The sequence below is a fragment of the Acinonyx jubatus genome, chromosome A1 (assembly GCF_027475565.1).
Source record: "Acinonyx jubatus isolate Ajub_Pintada_27869175 chromosome A1, VMU_Ajub_asm_v1.0, whole genome shotgun sequence".
NCBI classification, from domain to species: domain Eukaryota; kingdom Metazoa; phylum Chordata; class Mammalia; order Carnivora; family Felidae; genus Acinonyx; species Acinonyx jubatus.
In genome coordinates this window covers 20,441,968-20,458,764 of record NC_069380.1, presented here as the reverse complement: position 1 = coordinate 20,458,764, position 16,797 = coordinate 20,441,968, and positions in this window count along the sequence as shown.

The window sequence follows — 16,797 nt, the reverse complement described above, 5'->3', positions numbered from 1 at the left end:
ATTGAACTGAAGTCTTAACCTCTCGAGTGATTTTCAGTTGGTAGGGGTGGCGAGTCTTCTTTAGCATTTAACTACACAGATCTTTAGTGAGGTTTCCACTTAACAAAAATCAAGAAAGTCTTTCTTCATAGGGTAACGTTTATAGATATGTAAACTAAATAAAGGAGCGCTCTGTGTTGGTAAGTTTGGAGAATGATGGAGCAGCTGTTATGTGTGGATGATTATTTGGGCCCCAGCTTGAACAGAGAACCACTCTTTTTAAATTTGTGTTGCATGTTCAGGTCTAGGCGTAGTCAGCTCAGGTTTGAGTCATGCTTCTGGGTTTTCATGTGTTACAGTAACTGGGTGAATATGCTACCGTGGTTCCACATAAAGAGGAATTAATACGCGGTTTAGTTAGCAAGTTAGAACTGTTTCACATTAGACACAACTTTACAGCAGACAGTTTTATAAGGAGAATGGAATGGCATGGATACAGTCCCTTGAATTAAAATATCTGTTATATATACTCTGTGTCCCCTCGGAGCTGATGACAAACCTAAGGAAGCATGCTGGAACAAGCAGACCAGAAAATTAAATTCTGCTCCTTCTCACTTTGTGTTACTAGTAGGTGAGGCGCAATTCAAAGTGTATTCAAAGATCTTTCTGTGTGTTTTCTGTTTCCTTCCTTGTCTTCTTTATAAGTCAGCCAAATTTGGTAAGATAGTTAGAAATGGGACTTTTGCAAACCTAATGACTAAACCAGGGAAAAATTGGGCTAGAAAAATCCTCTGAGGGAGTCAGGTCTAGTGCGGTGCCTGACATCTCAAGACTCCTGGGAATGAAATGTGATAAAGTGTGTGAGAGCACCACTAAATGTAACTGGCAAGCTTGTGGAAAGGTACACATGGTTGTTTTTATGAGTGTGGCACTAGGCCATCCCAGATTATTGGAAGTTTGATTGTTTATTTTTTTAATCTCATAGAAAGGAGCTTAACAAATTCTTAAAATAAATTCTATTCCCATATCCACTGTAAATGCATCCTCTAAATATATCAGATCATTTCATCATTCATTTATTTAAAAAATATTTATGTTTATTTAATTTTGAGAGAGAGAGAGAGAGAGAGAGAGAGAGAGAGAGAGAGACAGTGTGTGAGCAGGGGAAGGGAAGAGAGAGAGGGAGACACAGAATCCCAACCAGGCCCCAGGCTCTGAGCTGTCAGCACAGAGCCTGACGTAGGGCTCCAACCCAGGGACCATGAGATCATGACCTGAGCTGAAGTTCAATGCTTAACTGACTGAGCCACCCAGGCACCCCCCTCATTCATTTCTTAACAGAGACGGAAGAGATGATCACAGTCCTCTCTGTAATGACACCTACCTCATTGGACACAAGGAATTTTTTAAGATGAAGAAAAGGAACTTCCTAAAAAAGTTTAGAAAAAGACCTTGGCTGTTTACCACTTTCACACATTTGTATATTAAAGATCATGAGAAAGAAAGCAAAATACAAATTATAATCTGGGAAATGATATTTGTAACTCATGACAGATAAAAAGATTATGTTACTTATTTGCTATATTTATTTTGTGGTATTTATATTACTACCAAAATGTCACTAAAATGAGGCTAAAGGAATAAAAATAATATAAAATTACCAAGAGAACAGAAGAAGAGGCAAGAGAAGACAAGGGATAATAACAAACGTTTGAAAGATAGAGAGCAGATGGAAAATTAGAGTGGGAAAATCTGAGCATCAAATATCTGCAAAGGAGATGCCAATGAGAAGTGAGCCAGTCCTTGAAAGGCAATACAAGAAAGTTCTTGGGAATGGGAAGTACCATCTTGGCTAGCATGGAAGGTAAAATATTTTAGAACAAGAAAAAATGTAATAACCAATAATGGCTTTCAAAACTGCTAGGAAAGAAATACAAATTAAAAAATGGATCAATATCAGAATACAAAGGCTTAAAATATAATATTCAGCATTTGTTCATTCATTCACCAAATATATATAGGATCTAAACTATATCCCTGATAGTTTTCTGGGTCTTCCATATAAAATAACAAATAAAATAGCATCCCACTGCAGCAAAGCAGATCCACAGTACAAGGCAATCAGTGGGCAGCCTGGCCCCAGCAGGCCTCTCTGGGGGGTGAGGGGAAAGACCAGCGGGATCTAAGCCTTCCTTTCTTTTTTATTCTTGGCTCAGGTGAGTTTCCCCTTTCAGCAATAAAGCATATCACTCATCCCTTACTGTGTGACAATGTGGACTGTGTCCCAAGCCCTGACACCCAGTGTGGGGAGTGAGCCAGATGGGACCGATTGTAGTGCATGGTGCCATGATTGAGCATTTTGAGTACGGTATTGGTAAGCTTATTCAAGAGTAGGCTTTAATTAAAGGTAAGAAAATGAGAAGATAAACCTTTCATCTGAGTGAGAGGAGACAGAAAACAAATATGTCATATGTCAGGTAATTGTAGATGCAGTTAAGGAAAGGAGATGGGATTCCTATTTTCCATGCTGTAGTCATGGAAGTCCTCTTCCTTCATGCAGAAGAGACCTGAGGAAGTGGGGAGATTACCCCACATCTCTCTGGGAGAAGAGCACTCCAGGCAGAAGAGATAGCAGGTGCAAAGACTCTGACCAGGAAGAGTGTTTGGCTTGTCCAAGAAGAGGAAGAGGGCCCAGGTCACTGGAGCCATGTGATGTGGGGAAGAGGGGTAGAAAATGATATCAGAGAGGCAGCCAAAGGGCCAGGTCGTATACATCCTTACAGACCATGATAAAGACTTTGAATTTTATTCTGTGTGAGACCAGAAACATGAAGAGTGTTTTGAAAAGGGATTGGTGGAATCTGTCTTGTGTGTGACAAGGATCACTGACTTCTGTTATGGGACATGGATTTGGGGGAGCAAGGACAAGAGCAGGGAGACCATTTTGGAGACTTGAAATAATCCAGGCAAAAGACCATGGTAAGGATTATAAAGTGATGGAGATTGTGAACGAAGAAAGAAGTGGTTAGATTCTGGATGTCTTTTATTTATTTTTTAATGTTTATTTATTTATTTTGAGAGAGGCAGAGCATGAGCCAGGGAGGGACAGAGAGAGACAGAGAGCTAGAGAATCCCAAGCAGTCTCTGAGATATCAGTGCAGAAGAGTCCAATGGTGGGGCTCAGTCTCATGACCATGGGATCGTGACCTGAGCCGAGATCAGGAGTTGGATGCTTAACTGACTGAGCCACCCAGGTGCCCCATGGATATATTTTAGAGGTTGAGCAATAGGACCTCCCAATGGATTGGATGTGGTATGGAAGAGAAGGATTGGAGTCCAGGATAATCACAAGATTTTGGGTCTGAGCACCTGGAAGAATGGAGTTCCCATATATTCAGATAGGAAGACTATGGAAGGAATGTCTAAGGTTTATGTTGTTGTGGCTGTGGTTATGATCGTGGTTGGGATTGTTATTGGGGGATGCAGATCAAGAGTTTGGTTTTGTATTACTGAGTTTGAGATGCTTGTTAGACACCTAAGAAAAGATGCGGGGTAGGCATTCTGGGATTCAGTAGATAAGTTAGGATTAGACAAAGCAATTTGCTTATTAGTAGCAGAAGATGCTTATTTTGAGCCATGGCACTAGATGAACTTACTTAAGAGTGAGAGCAAATTGAGGTCTGAACCTGTGGGCCCTCAGACACTTAGAGTTCCTACAAGTTAGGCATATGAAGAGGGTGTAGCTGAGAAGATGGAAAGGACAAGCCAGTAGAATCAAGAGTGAAGTCAGAGCCAACCAGAGAAGGAAAAGGTAGTGTTCCAAAGGCAAGGTGAAGAGTGTTCTGAGACAGAAGGAATGAACATCTGTGTCAAAAACTTCTAGTGGTTCAGATAAGATGGCGACCAGGATTTGACCACTGGACTGGCCAACGTGGAGGTCTTTGGAAGAGCGGGTTCACTGCAGTGATGGGGTAAGAAGCCTGATCGCAGTAAGTTCAAGAAAAATATGAAGGGAGGAAGTAAAAATAGAAAGTAAAGACAACCAGTTGGAGGAGGGTTGCTAAGAAGGCCCATTGACATTTCTTTCACAGAGAAAGGAACATCTTAAATTATAAGGTACAGATGGCCAATCAATAGTTTTAATCAAAAGTTGGGGTGGAATATAGTCTATCATGAATTGAAGAAATAGCTTTAAATCATGCATTATCTTCAACAAACTAATAAAAAAACTAATGCAGTTCTGCACAGTATGACAGTCACTATCACTCTGCATCTATTTTTTTTTCAAAATAATTATGAAAGCCCTAATTATTTTCCACCAGTGTCCTATTTGCTAATTTATATTGTAAATTATCTTTGCTTTTTTCTGAATGCATGCCATACTTCTGTTTTATCCTTGGGGCTCCAAGGTGAAATCAGAATGGGATTTTTCCAATATTTTCAGTTTTTGTTAAAAAGAAGCCACTAGAGGGATGGTGGGAGCACACAGTATCACAGCTCCTCTTCCTCTGCTGCTGGTGAAATCTGGTAGGAAAAAAAGAAAAAGCAAAACAACAAAAACTTAAAGGACTGCCCTAATGGGACAAAAGTACATAGAAGGGAAATTTAGTATCGTGCAAGGTGAAGAGAGATGGTAAGTAAGAGTTGATTGCCTTGGGAATGATACTGGAGGTTCAATCAACCAGGATATGTTAGGCTTTGCTGCAATAATGAATAACCTCCAAATCTTAGCAGCTTATTTCACACTCATTCCTGCTGTATCCTGGGTTTATATAGAGGTGGGTTCTGCTCATCAGAATCACTCAGGAGCCCAAACTGCCGGAGCAAGCATCATCTCCAACATTGCCAGAAGAAAAGAGAGAGAAACTCGCATGGGTCCCATACCAGCAATTAGATGCCATGGTATAGAAGTGATATACGTCATTTCTACTTGTAAGCTATTGACTAGGGCTATTTATATGACCCTACTCACCCCACTCAGCAAAAAGGGGGTGCCTAAAGTCACCCTACCACATACCAAAAAAAAGAGAAGACCTGAAAATATTTTACAAATAGCACTAATATCTGCAACAGGGATGGTCTGAGCTGATGGGATGTATATAAGACTAAGTCTGTTTAACGTAATTCTCAATTCCCCCATTCGATATGCCCTTGAGGCACTGCCTGGCGCCAGCATTGACCTACCCTGCCTCCAGCGCCTGCAACTGTGACGTCCACGCAAAGGGAAGCGAACTTGGAAGGCGGGATTCTGAGTGTCATCTTTATCCAGCCAGCTGCATGGGCTTAAGCAAATCACACAGCATCCACTAGGCTGTGATTAGCTGTGATTAGCTCCCTTACAAAATGAGGAAATCCCTCACATCTCTTCTTGCTCTACCCTGCTTTGATTCGAAGCGATATGCGCTCGCGGACCAGTTTGCCAGATTCTAGGGAGGGGGGAAAGCTGCGTACTACTCCAGATCCAAAGTTTGGTTTTGAGTGGGGGCTGCTGCCCTGAGGCCGGGGCCCCCAAACCCAGGTAGGAGCTGTCCCACGCCCCCTCCCCCAGGCTTCTAAGTACAAAGGAATTAGCCACCTGTGAGATTCAGAGTAAAAAGTCAGCCCATGTAGCACAATTTAGTGTTTTTAGACACTTAAAAAGTGGCAAAGAGAAGGGAATCTAACAGTGGTCAGAAGGGAGAGCAAGTGACGGGGCGGGGGTGGGGGGGCAGGGGAAGGAGGGTCTTCTGCTTAATCTACTCAGAGCTACTGGATCAGCTGCTGGAACTAATCCGCCTAGACTGAATTGAACGGAGTTTGACTAATTTTTTATATTTATTTTTATATATTGTTTCTATACTACATCAACCAATAGATTTTATTTTATCGTATTTTTACCAAGTCACACAATTGTTTTACCACCTCGGAGGTAGCCCGTGAATATTCACAAGTAACCCTCGTCATTAAAGTCTTTGTCTAGGCCTGTGAGTTTAGGGTGGTTTGGGTTGGAAATGCATTCTTTTTCTCATTTATATTTATCATATACTTTGTAAGCATTTTTCTAGCATCGGGTATGTGCTAAGCATTATGTGAGGCCCCGGGGATACAAGATGAATACAGTCTAATTCCTGACTTCAAGGGGCCCGTTGTCTTACAGGAGAAGGAACTGGGAAGAATTGTCAACACGCATCCCCACAGCCAGGACTCTCCCCACTCCTGTCCCGTGGCCTGCAATGAGGTGACACGGCCCTGCCACCCTCGTGGGTGCTGTTAAACATGTGAGGTCCCTAGCTCAGCCCAACCTCCCCACTGCTCAGCACTCTTTTTATTTGCCTCCTTTTACCATTCCCCTGGGCAACATTCCCATCCCTTTTCCTACTCTTCTAACACCCCCACCCACCTCCTCCTCTGTAGACAATCCACCTCTCCAACAGCTTTTCCAGAATCTAGCTGGGAACCAGCCAGTAGCAGCCTCACTACTTTCCCCTTCCCTGTTTGTATATAGCAAAGGCTTCCATTTAACTAGAAAGACATGTTTTTTTACTTAAATTTCTCTTGAAAATACACAAGGGTTTAAATTAAGGGTAAAAATTGCAATTTCAAATCACAAACTTTTTTTGCCAAAATCTGAAATGTTTGAAAAAATAGGTCAAGAGGCTTTCTTAAAGCGTCAGGTTTTCCCATCTGTGGTTAGATTTGTAGATCACATGTGAGGCCCTTTCATGTGTGGATGTCATCGTTCCAAGAGCCTGCTGGCTGTGCCTTTTATTTCTCCAAGCAAGGCTAGTGCACCATGGGGGTGCGCTGAGGACCTGTGAGTCTGGGCAGCAGTTTCTAATTAGGGCTGTGACCTTGACTATATTCCCTAACTCCCTGGGTCTCAGGAAACAGGGATGGCACCAGGCTAACCCATAACTCAGCCTGGAAACTTCACGTCTCACGGCACACCGAGATTTTTGGATAACAGATGGACATTTCAATTACTCTGCCTTATCAGTAAAGAGGAAAGGCGTGGGAGGTGAAATTATCCATATCCTTACTTTTATAGGCAGAATCAAACACTGAACCATGTTTTACAGGGAGATGTTTTCAGCCCTGCATTCAGCATTCGAAACATCTGCTACAGATGCCCAGCAATGGGGACAAAATTTATGGGACACAATAGGAGGAAGACCTTCCTCCTCTGAGCTATAGAATGAAACGCTGTGCCCTCTGAGGGCAGGGATTGGAATTATCGTTGTGCTGAACACCATAACCCTATAAATTCTGTGATCTTTTTGTTGTTGCCCTTAATAGGCTAATATGTACCGTCATCTTCAGGAGATAAGAAGTTTTGTGTCCATGTGTGTATGTGCATGTGTGTGTAAGTGTCAGCACCAGGGTTTGTGAATTTCTGAAGATGGAGAGATTAAGAAATAATTCTGTGATATTCACACACATGAGGTCTCGGAATTTTTTTCTTCTCTTTTTTAAAGTGCGTATGTATGTGCATGCGTATGAGAGCTGAAGAATAACAAAACCTTCAACTAAATACTAAGTCAGCTTGAAAGAAATTCAGAACGAGGCCTGATTCCGCTTCTGCACGGAGTCACAGTATTTTCTTTTCCGCTGAGTTGTTCATCTGGGACACTGGGGTCATGGACATCCAGCTGTTCTTGGGTTCCGTACGGGTGAAGAGCAGCTTAAATGTGCTTGCAGGATTCACCTATGAGGCCTGGGCTGTTGGTACCCCCAAGGGCTCCTGTTGTCTGTTGGTCTCACTCGCCTGGACCAGTCCTCTTTCATTCATCTGAAGAAGGTTTTTTTAATGTTTTGTTTTTGAGAGAGAGAGAGAGAGAGAGAGAGAGAGAGCAAGAGAGTGAGCATTAGCTGGGGAGGAGCAGAGAGAAAGAGGGAGAGAGAATTCCAAGCAGGCTCCGCGCTGTCAGCACAGAGCCCAACGTGGGGCTGGAACCCACAAACCCTGAGATCATGACCTGAGCCAATGTTGGACACTTAATGGAATGAGCCACCCAGGCATCCCCTCATTTGAAGAGATTTGAAGTTATCTTCCTGGCCTTCCTCCAGCTCCACCCCTGCCATGACCCCCCCCTTCCCCTCAAAAAAGTCAGAGCCATGCTATACCCTGGGCTCTAGTTCCCTAACGTGGCCACACTGGCCATGCCACTGTCTGGTTGACTCCCTCCCACTCTTCCTTCTTCTAGGACCAGGGGTCTTCTCCCTGCTTCAGGCTTCGCGGGCTCTGACTTACAGCAGTGTTCTTTCCACCAAGCTCCCATAGGTTTGTGATATGGCCTGGGCTTCTTCATTTCTAGCAAACTCCCAGGTGAGATTTTTGCAGTCTGGCCTGAGACCACATATTGAGAGCAAGCCTTAGAAGTACCCCTGGGGCTGCAGGTGTTGGTGCCTGGCCAGGCTGTCCCATTGGCCTCTAGGCAGCCCTGGTTACAGGCACACCTCTCAGGAGAAGGGAAGAGGCTAGTTCTTGGGGTGGAAAGGACTCACATTAGGCTGGGTTTTGGAAGGAAAAAAAACCCCAGAAAAATACAGCTTTTTCTAATTACAGATAAGAAACTAGTTATTTTAAAGAGAGAAAAGAAATGTAATAGACTAAAATTGCAGTTCCCTAGGTATAGCCTAAGAAATATTGGTCCTGTGAGATGTTAACAGCAGTTGTGAGCAAAAGAGTTTTCTATGCTCGCATGAGTCCTAGAATCTAGAATCTAAACACCCACCGGGTTAAACAAAGTTTAATAGGTTTCTTTCCTTTTCAGGGGCTTTTATAAGTTAATGTGCATTGTGGATCTCCGAAAAGGACATAAAACATGAACCATTCCCCCAAAGTATTTTCCAAGGAAATCCCTAGTTTTTTTTCAGGGGGGCTAATAAGACTGAAGTCCATGAAGTTCCCTTTGGGAAAGGGCAGCATGGGGACCCAGTGTCAACGCCCTCAACCTTCTCACCTCATTCTCCTGCCCCAGAGATTATAAAATACAATAGTGTGTGTTTTCTCAGACTCATTTGCTGATGTGATAACGTAGTCATTTTTTAAGATGTTCATGGGCCCATAAGCATTTGGCTATTGTTATTTAATTCTTTTAAACAAATGCCACGCATTTCTTTTAAGTGCTGAGGCTGGAATGTGAAAATCCTGACATCTGTTCATCCCCACATTACAGCAAGACTGAAAGATAATTCCCTCCTCACTTTTTCCTCTCCTTACTACATAGTCAGAAGGGTTGAGAATGAGAGAAAGTAAGGGGCAGAGTGTTGAGAATGGTGAAAGGAATACGTTTCTCTCATTGCATCACCGATAATTTAAAAAGCCTAGACATCTCAAAGTTAAACGTGTTTGAGTAAGCTTTAGAGTTTCTCTTTGAGATTCAAGAGTTTGTGTAGATATCAGGATAATGTCGACTAAGTATACGCGGAGAGCAATGCCTCTTCCAGATTTTGCTGAGTGGTCTGCATCCTGGTGAGTATTTAGTGGCAAGGAAAAGTGGAGATGTTCTTTGGAGAGTCTCTTCTCTCTCTCTCTCTCTCTCTCTCTCTCTCTCTCTTTTAGAGTGAGGCATGCATCTGGAATTCCTGTGGTTCTGTTGCAAGCAGACAGGGAGAGGCAATTCATATGGTCACAGCCACAACAGTATGCAGAGGGGGCATCCAGTTCGCTTAATGGGTACATTCTCTACCAAAATTCTGCTGTAATCCTTGGGGGAAATTAGATAGACTAGATGGAGCAAATGAAGTGGGTGTGCGTGTGTGTGTGTGTGTGTGTGTGTGTGTGTGTGTGAGGTGGTAGGTAGCTGGGATTAGAGATGGGTGGATTTATGAATTGAATAAAACAATCAATGCTATACTTAAAAATAGTAAAAGTGGAAAGTCATCCCTCCACTGTGATTGCATATTTCTTTCCCCCTGGGAGGGTGTTGGACATATCGGAGCTGGCAGGGGAGGGCCTGTATTGTGGAGGTTGCCTTGGCAACCGCAATAAGTGAGCTTTCCTCTAAAAACTTCACTGGCCCCAAAACAGGCCCAGGCAAGTCCACAATTCAGTGGCTTACGAGCACTTTCTTATTCTAAAACATTGCTACGACAATTGCTAAGAATCATAAGGAGAAGAAAGGGAGGCTATATCGTGCTTATCTTTTCTTCCTCCAGGACGTCGACACAAGGCGCTCTCAATTGCAAAGTCAATGTCCATTTCCCAAAATATAAAATTAAGAAAAAAATTTTTTGCCAACTTGAACATGTAAGCTCTTAGGCATCTAAATGAGAGAATTAAAACTCTATTTACAACATTTATTAATTTACATATGTGTAGAATAACTGCATAAAACTGAAAATAAAATTGTATACACTAATTTGGAAATATTGTTTTATTCTCCTCTGACATTTCATGAAACAATCTGATTTAAATGCATCATGTGTGTCGTGGCCTTCAGCAACTTTGCCATCACTGGAAACTCTTTTTGACTTTTTAACAGTTTTCCAAATCACATGATCTTCTCTGCCACCCACGCTTTGACAACACAGTTATTTGTAAGTCCAGATATGATGCTATCACAGAAGACTGTATTCCAGACTGCCAATACCCACTTCCACAATATTAGGACAGGTTTTCTTCGTACAAATCGTTATTTGTGGTTTAGTAATGGCATGACCGCTTATCGTATTGCCTTTTTAAAAAAGCTTATTTACAAAGACATAAGCGACTTGAAAGGATGAAGTTGAACGACCCAAAGGAAAGATGATTATACTCTGTTAAATTTGCTCGACTCCCTTTTATTAATTTAAATGTATTATATTAGATGACCTAACAAAATAGCTTCAGTAAAAACGAAACCACTCCCTGAGCGTGAGCCACACACTGCTTAAACATGTGCACAGTAAGGGTCTGAGTGTTTCAGATGAGGCTTCCTGAGAAGACACAGCTGTGGACCAGGCAGAAGCAGCACCCCGTGGTCTGCTGAGGCTATGGAATGGTTTCCACTTGTGTGTGTGTGTGTGTGTGTGTGTGTGTGTGTGTGTGTGTGTTAACCAGATGATTAAGCAGCGCGCGTGCGCGCACACACACACACAGAAAATGGCCATCCTCTCATTTTCCCAGAGGGAATTACAAAGACAAGATCTTAACAACAGCATGTCATTATTTTAGATTAGTGGTTCTCAGCCCTGTCTGCACGTTAGAATCATCTAAAAAGCTTTTAAGAAACACTGATGATACCCAGGCCTCACCTCAGAGCAACTAAAGCAGAATCTCTGGGGTGGAGTCAGAGCATCAGAAGTTTTTCAAGTTCCACAGGCGATTCTAATTTATAGCCAGCTTGAGAACCAAAGTTTTAGATTACCAGACATAAACCAAATGTCCTCATATCTTGACCGAGATAGAACAAATGTCCTAATATCTCAAAGTAGGAAGTTGGGAAGTAGTCACCATGCTCTTCCAGGTTTCGGCAGATTTTCGGACGTTCTGCTTTATATGAATGCCTGGTTGCCACCTTGTTTTTCCAGTCCGTGCTTCCATTCTTTCTTTGCCCCATCCTTTAAAACACCCTCCTCACCTGTACACTTAGAACACAACCAAGTTCTTCTGGGCTAATAGCACCACCCAGAGCTTGGTGCAGGGAATTAATTTCCCCACCAGCTTCCTTCCCACTCAATAGGGGGTGTACCCCCAACTCCTCAACTCTGCCCCCCCAACCTGCCTACACTCACACACATATTTCCTATCTTGTATCTTCCAGTCTTTAGTTGATATCACTAGAGACATTCTCTTTCTGATGTAACAACTTTCCTTCCACGCTTTTCTTCTAATAAAGTCCACATAACAAAAAATAATAATAGCTTTCTCTTTTTACCCTATATCCATATCATACATTGTACTAGGCACTTCACATACCTATCATTTATGCCTCACGATGAATCTAGGTAAGACTCAATTTGCAGATAAGAATGTAAAGCTTAGAGAGAAAAAGTACTTGCCCAAGATTACTGAGGTAGCAAGGGGTAGATCTGGGATTCAATTTCTGATGTATCTGACTAGAAGCTCTGATCTCTGCTATTGTCATACACTCAGTCTTCATTTACATGCAACTTATACAGTGATAGCCCCTTATGCCTGATTTACTGCTCTCTGTCACTGTCTTGAAATTGCTAATAATTTTTGAACAAGGAGCCCCACACTTTCATTTTGCACTGGGCCTCACAAATTAAGTAGCCAGTCCTGCTCACCGAGTCCTATCACAAATAATGGCAAGTCACCCTATTTCCTTTGGTAACCCAAACCTACTCAAATAATGACCATTTAAGGAAATGTAGAATTCAACTTTAAAACAAATCTGTGAACTTGAAAATAGATCAAAATTACCTAATCTGAAGAACAGAGAGAAAAAAAGACAAAAGAAAAAATGAAGAACAACAATAGAAGAGCAGTGACAATGTCTCAGGGACCTGTGGTCCAGTCAAAAGTTCCAGAAGGAGAGAAGAGAAAGAAGTAGAAGAATTACTTGAAGGAACAATGTGCAAAACTGCCTAAAATTTGGTTCAAGACACACACTCACAGCTGAAGTTTAATAAACTCCACACAAGGTAAGTATAAAGAATACCACATTCCTCTCTATAAGAGAGAAACTTTATATCTGAAGATGAGAAATTGAAAGTAAGTGGATAGGAAAATATATAACATGCAAACAGCAAAACTGAGAAAGCTGAAGAAGCTATATTAATATCAGATGAAGTAGGCTTTGAGACAAAGACAGTTGCCAAAGCAAAGAGAGACATTTCATAATGAAAAAATATCCAATTCATCAGTAAGATTTTTAGTTATGAGTATGTATCTGTCTAAATAACAGAGCTTCAAAATTCATGGAACAGTATTGACAGATGTGAATGGAAAAAAAAATCCCACGAGGCTTGTTGGAGAATTTAACATCCCTTTCTCAGACACTGATAGAGCAATCAGACAAAACAGTTTAGTATAGACATAAAAGATATGAATAACATTAACTAATTGGTATTTATAGAGCACTTCACTTAGAATAATCATTCCTTTTAAGAGCACGTGTTCACCAAGAAAGACAATCTGGTTGGTCATAAAAGAAGTCTCAATAAATAGTATTAAAATCATTCAGAATATATCATTTAATTACTATGAAATTAAATTAGAAATTAGTAACAATAAGGTATCTAGAACACTTCAAATTTAATTGGAAGTTAAGACGCTTGTAAGTAATTTAGGTATCAGAATATTATAAGAACAGTTAAAAATATCTAAAACTGAATGAAAATAAAGATATATTAATATTTGTGAAGTGCATCTAAAGCAGTTCTTAGAGGAAAATTTATAGCTTTAAATATTTATATTACCAAAGAATGGTCTACACTTGATGACATAAGAGTCTATTCCAAGAAGATAGAAAAGGAGAGAGAACAAACTCAAAATAAGTAGCAGAAAGGAAATAATAAAGATCAGAAATTAGTAAACAGACAATAGAAAAATTGAACAAAACCAAAAATTGGGAAAGACCATCAAGATTGATAAACTCCTAGTTAAACTGAGGAGGAGGGAGAAGAGAGAGAAAGAAGGAGAAAAAAGGTGGAGAACACAAATTATTAATATCACAAATGAAGTAGGGATTATCACTACAGATTCTATAGCTACCAAATGGATAATAAGAACAAATTTATACACCAAATTTAACAACTTAGATAAGGTGGAAAAATTTCTTGAAAAATAAAACTTACCAAATATGACATAAATTGAAACTGAATTTTGAATAGGTTAATATCCAGTTTAAGATTAAAAATTGTTATTAAAAATATTCTCACAAAGAATATTTCAGGGCCAATGGTTTAGCTGGAAAATTCTATTGGACATTTAACGGATGGCAGAAAAACTTCAACTTGACATACAATCTCTCAGAAAATAGAGGAGAGATCACTTCCCAGTTCATTTTATGAATCCAGGGAAACTTTAATACAAAAATCTGTCAAAAACATTTCAAAAATAACTACTAAACCAATATTCCTCATGCACATAAAGCAATAATATTTAATAAAACATTAACAAATTGAAATGGTGAAAATACCGAAACAATAATACATTTTGACCAAAAAGGGCTTATCTTAGAAATTCATGGTTACTTTAACACTCAAAATTTAATCAGTGTAATTCACTACAATAACAGAATAAAGGAGAAAACCCATATGATAAATTCAATAGATGCAAAAAAAATTTCATAAGATTTAACACTCTCAATCATGATAAAAATTCTCATCAAACTATATGGGAACTTCCTCGATTTGATAAAATTCTTTTAAAAACTACAGCTAAAATCATAATGGTGAAATCATTGTTTTTTTTTCCTAATATCAAGAATAAGGAAATAGAGTCAGCCTGAGGATACTTTCCTTTGTGCTATTTCCCTTCTGGTCAAGCATAAGCCCCAGTAAAAGTCTTGCCTAGAAAAAAATAAATAAGGAAATAATGCCCCCTTCTCACAACTTCTATTTAACATTGTACTGGAGTTCCTAGTCAGTGAAATAAGATAAGAGAAAGAAAAATAAGGCATAAAAATTAGATAGGCAGTGGTAAAACTGTGTCTATTTGCAGATGATATGGTTGTTTATATAGAAAACTCCAAGGAATCTGAAAAATGACTACTAGAACCAATAAATTAACATGTCTTCAGGATAAAAGGCTAAATGTACAAAAATGTGCAAAAGTCAATTGTGTTTTTTTAAACGAGCAGCAAACCTTTAGAAAACAAAAACCATTCCATTTGCAATAACATGAAAAACACTTGGGAATAAATTTGACAAAAAAATGCTATAAGACCATAGTTTAGAGCTATAAATATCCCTAAGATAGAGACTAAGTAGAGAAATATGCCATATTTAAGTGTTGGGAAATTCAATATTAAATTGTTAATTCTCCCCAAATGGATCTATAGATTGAGCGCAACCCCACTCAACTCCAGCAAGATTTGTTGTAGAAAACAACAGACATATTCTAAAACTTATGTGGAAATACTAAGTATCTGGAATATCCAAAGACCTCTTTTAAAGGAAGGACAAAATTAGAAGATTTAAACTAATCAACTTTAAGATTACCAAAAAGCTACTATGGGACTAGCATGAGGATTGACAAATAGATGTATGTAACAAAATGGAGAGCTTATGTGCCCAATACTGTTCAATAAACATTTCAAAGCAATCACTGGGGAAATGGAAGTCTGCACAAATGGTGCTGGAATTATGGGATATCTACAAGGAAGGGGAAGGGAAAAAGAACCTCCACCTCTGCTCACACACAAAAATTAGAGATAGTCATAAACAAAACTGAAACCATAAAGCTTTTTGAAAAAAACGTACGAGAATAACTTTATGACAAGAGTGGCCAAAGATTTCTAAGATAAAGCAAAAAAAAAAAAAAAAGCATTAGCTATTAAGACAAAATTGATTAAACTTCATCAGAATTAAAAGTTATGTTCCTTTGAAAGAAACCATTTAAAAATCCTTTAAAAATGAATAGGCAGGCCACATCCTGGCAGAAAATGTTTTCTTTTTTTAAAAAAATATAATTCATTGTCAAATTGGCTTCCCTACAACACCTATTGCTCATCCCAACAAGTACCCTCCTCAATGCCCATCACCCATTTTCTCCTTTCCCCTCTCCCCCACTCCTCCATCCACCCACAGTTTGTTCTCTGTATTTAAGAGTCTCTTGCAGTTTGCCTCCCTCCCTCTCTGTTTGTCACTATTTTTTCCCCTTTCCTTCCACCATGGACTTGTGTTAAGTTTCTCAAGATCTACATATGAGTGAAAACATGGTATCTATCTGTCCTTCTCTGATTGACTTATTTCACATAATATCTTCCGGTTCCATCAACATTGTTGCAAATGGCAGGATTTCATTCTTTCTCATCGCCAAGTAGTATTCCATTGTATATATAAACTACATCTTCTTTATCCATTCATCAGTTGATGGACATTTAGGCTCTTTCCATAATTTGGCTACTGTTGAAAGCGCTGCTGTAAACATCGGGGTACATGTGCCCCTATGCATCAGCACTCCTGTATCCCTTGAGTAAATTCCTAGCAGTGCTATTGCTGGGTCATAGGGTAGATCTATTTTTAATTTTTTGAGGAAACTCCACGCTGTTTTCCAGAGTGGCTGCACCAGTTTGCATTCCTACCAACAGTACAAGAGGGTTCCCATTTCTCCACATCCTTGCCAGCATCTGTTGTTTCCTGAGTTGTTCATTTTAGCCATTCTGACCAGTGTGAGGTGGTATCTCAGTGTGGCTTTGATTTGTATTTCCCTGATGATGTGTGACATTGAGCATCTTTTCACGTGTCTGTTGGCCATTTGTATGTCTTTTTTGGAAAAGCGTCTATTCATGTCTTCTGCCCATTTCTTCACTGGATTATTTGTTTTTCGGGTGTAGATTTGACGAAGAATTGATATACAGGAAATGTATCTATCTCCTACAACACAGTAGTAAAGGAGACAAACAACTTAGTAAAAATGCATAACCACTTTGCACAGACACCACACAGAAGATATATGAAAGACCAATAAGAACATGAAAAAGTGTTCAATATCATTAATCATTAGGGAAATTCAAATTGAAACCACAACCACTGCAAACTCAATTAGAATGACTCAAATTAAAAAAGAAAACACCCTGAAAACAGCCAATATAGGCAAGAGTATAAGTGGTTGGTACTTTCATATATTGTTGATGAGACGGTAAAAAGATGCAAAGAAGGGAGTGCCTGGGTGGTGCAGTTGGTTAAGCATCAAGTCTTGGTCTTGGCTTAGGTCATCTTCTT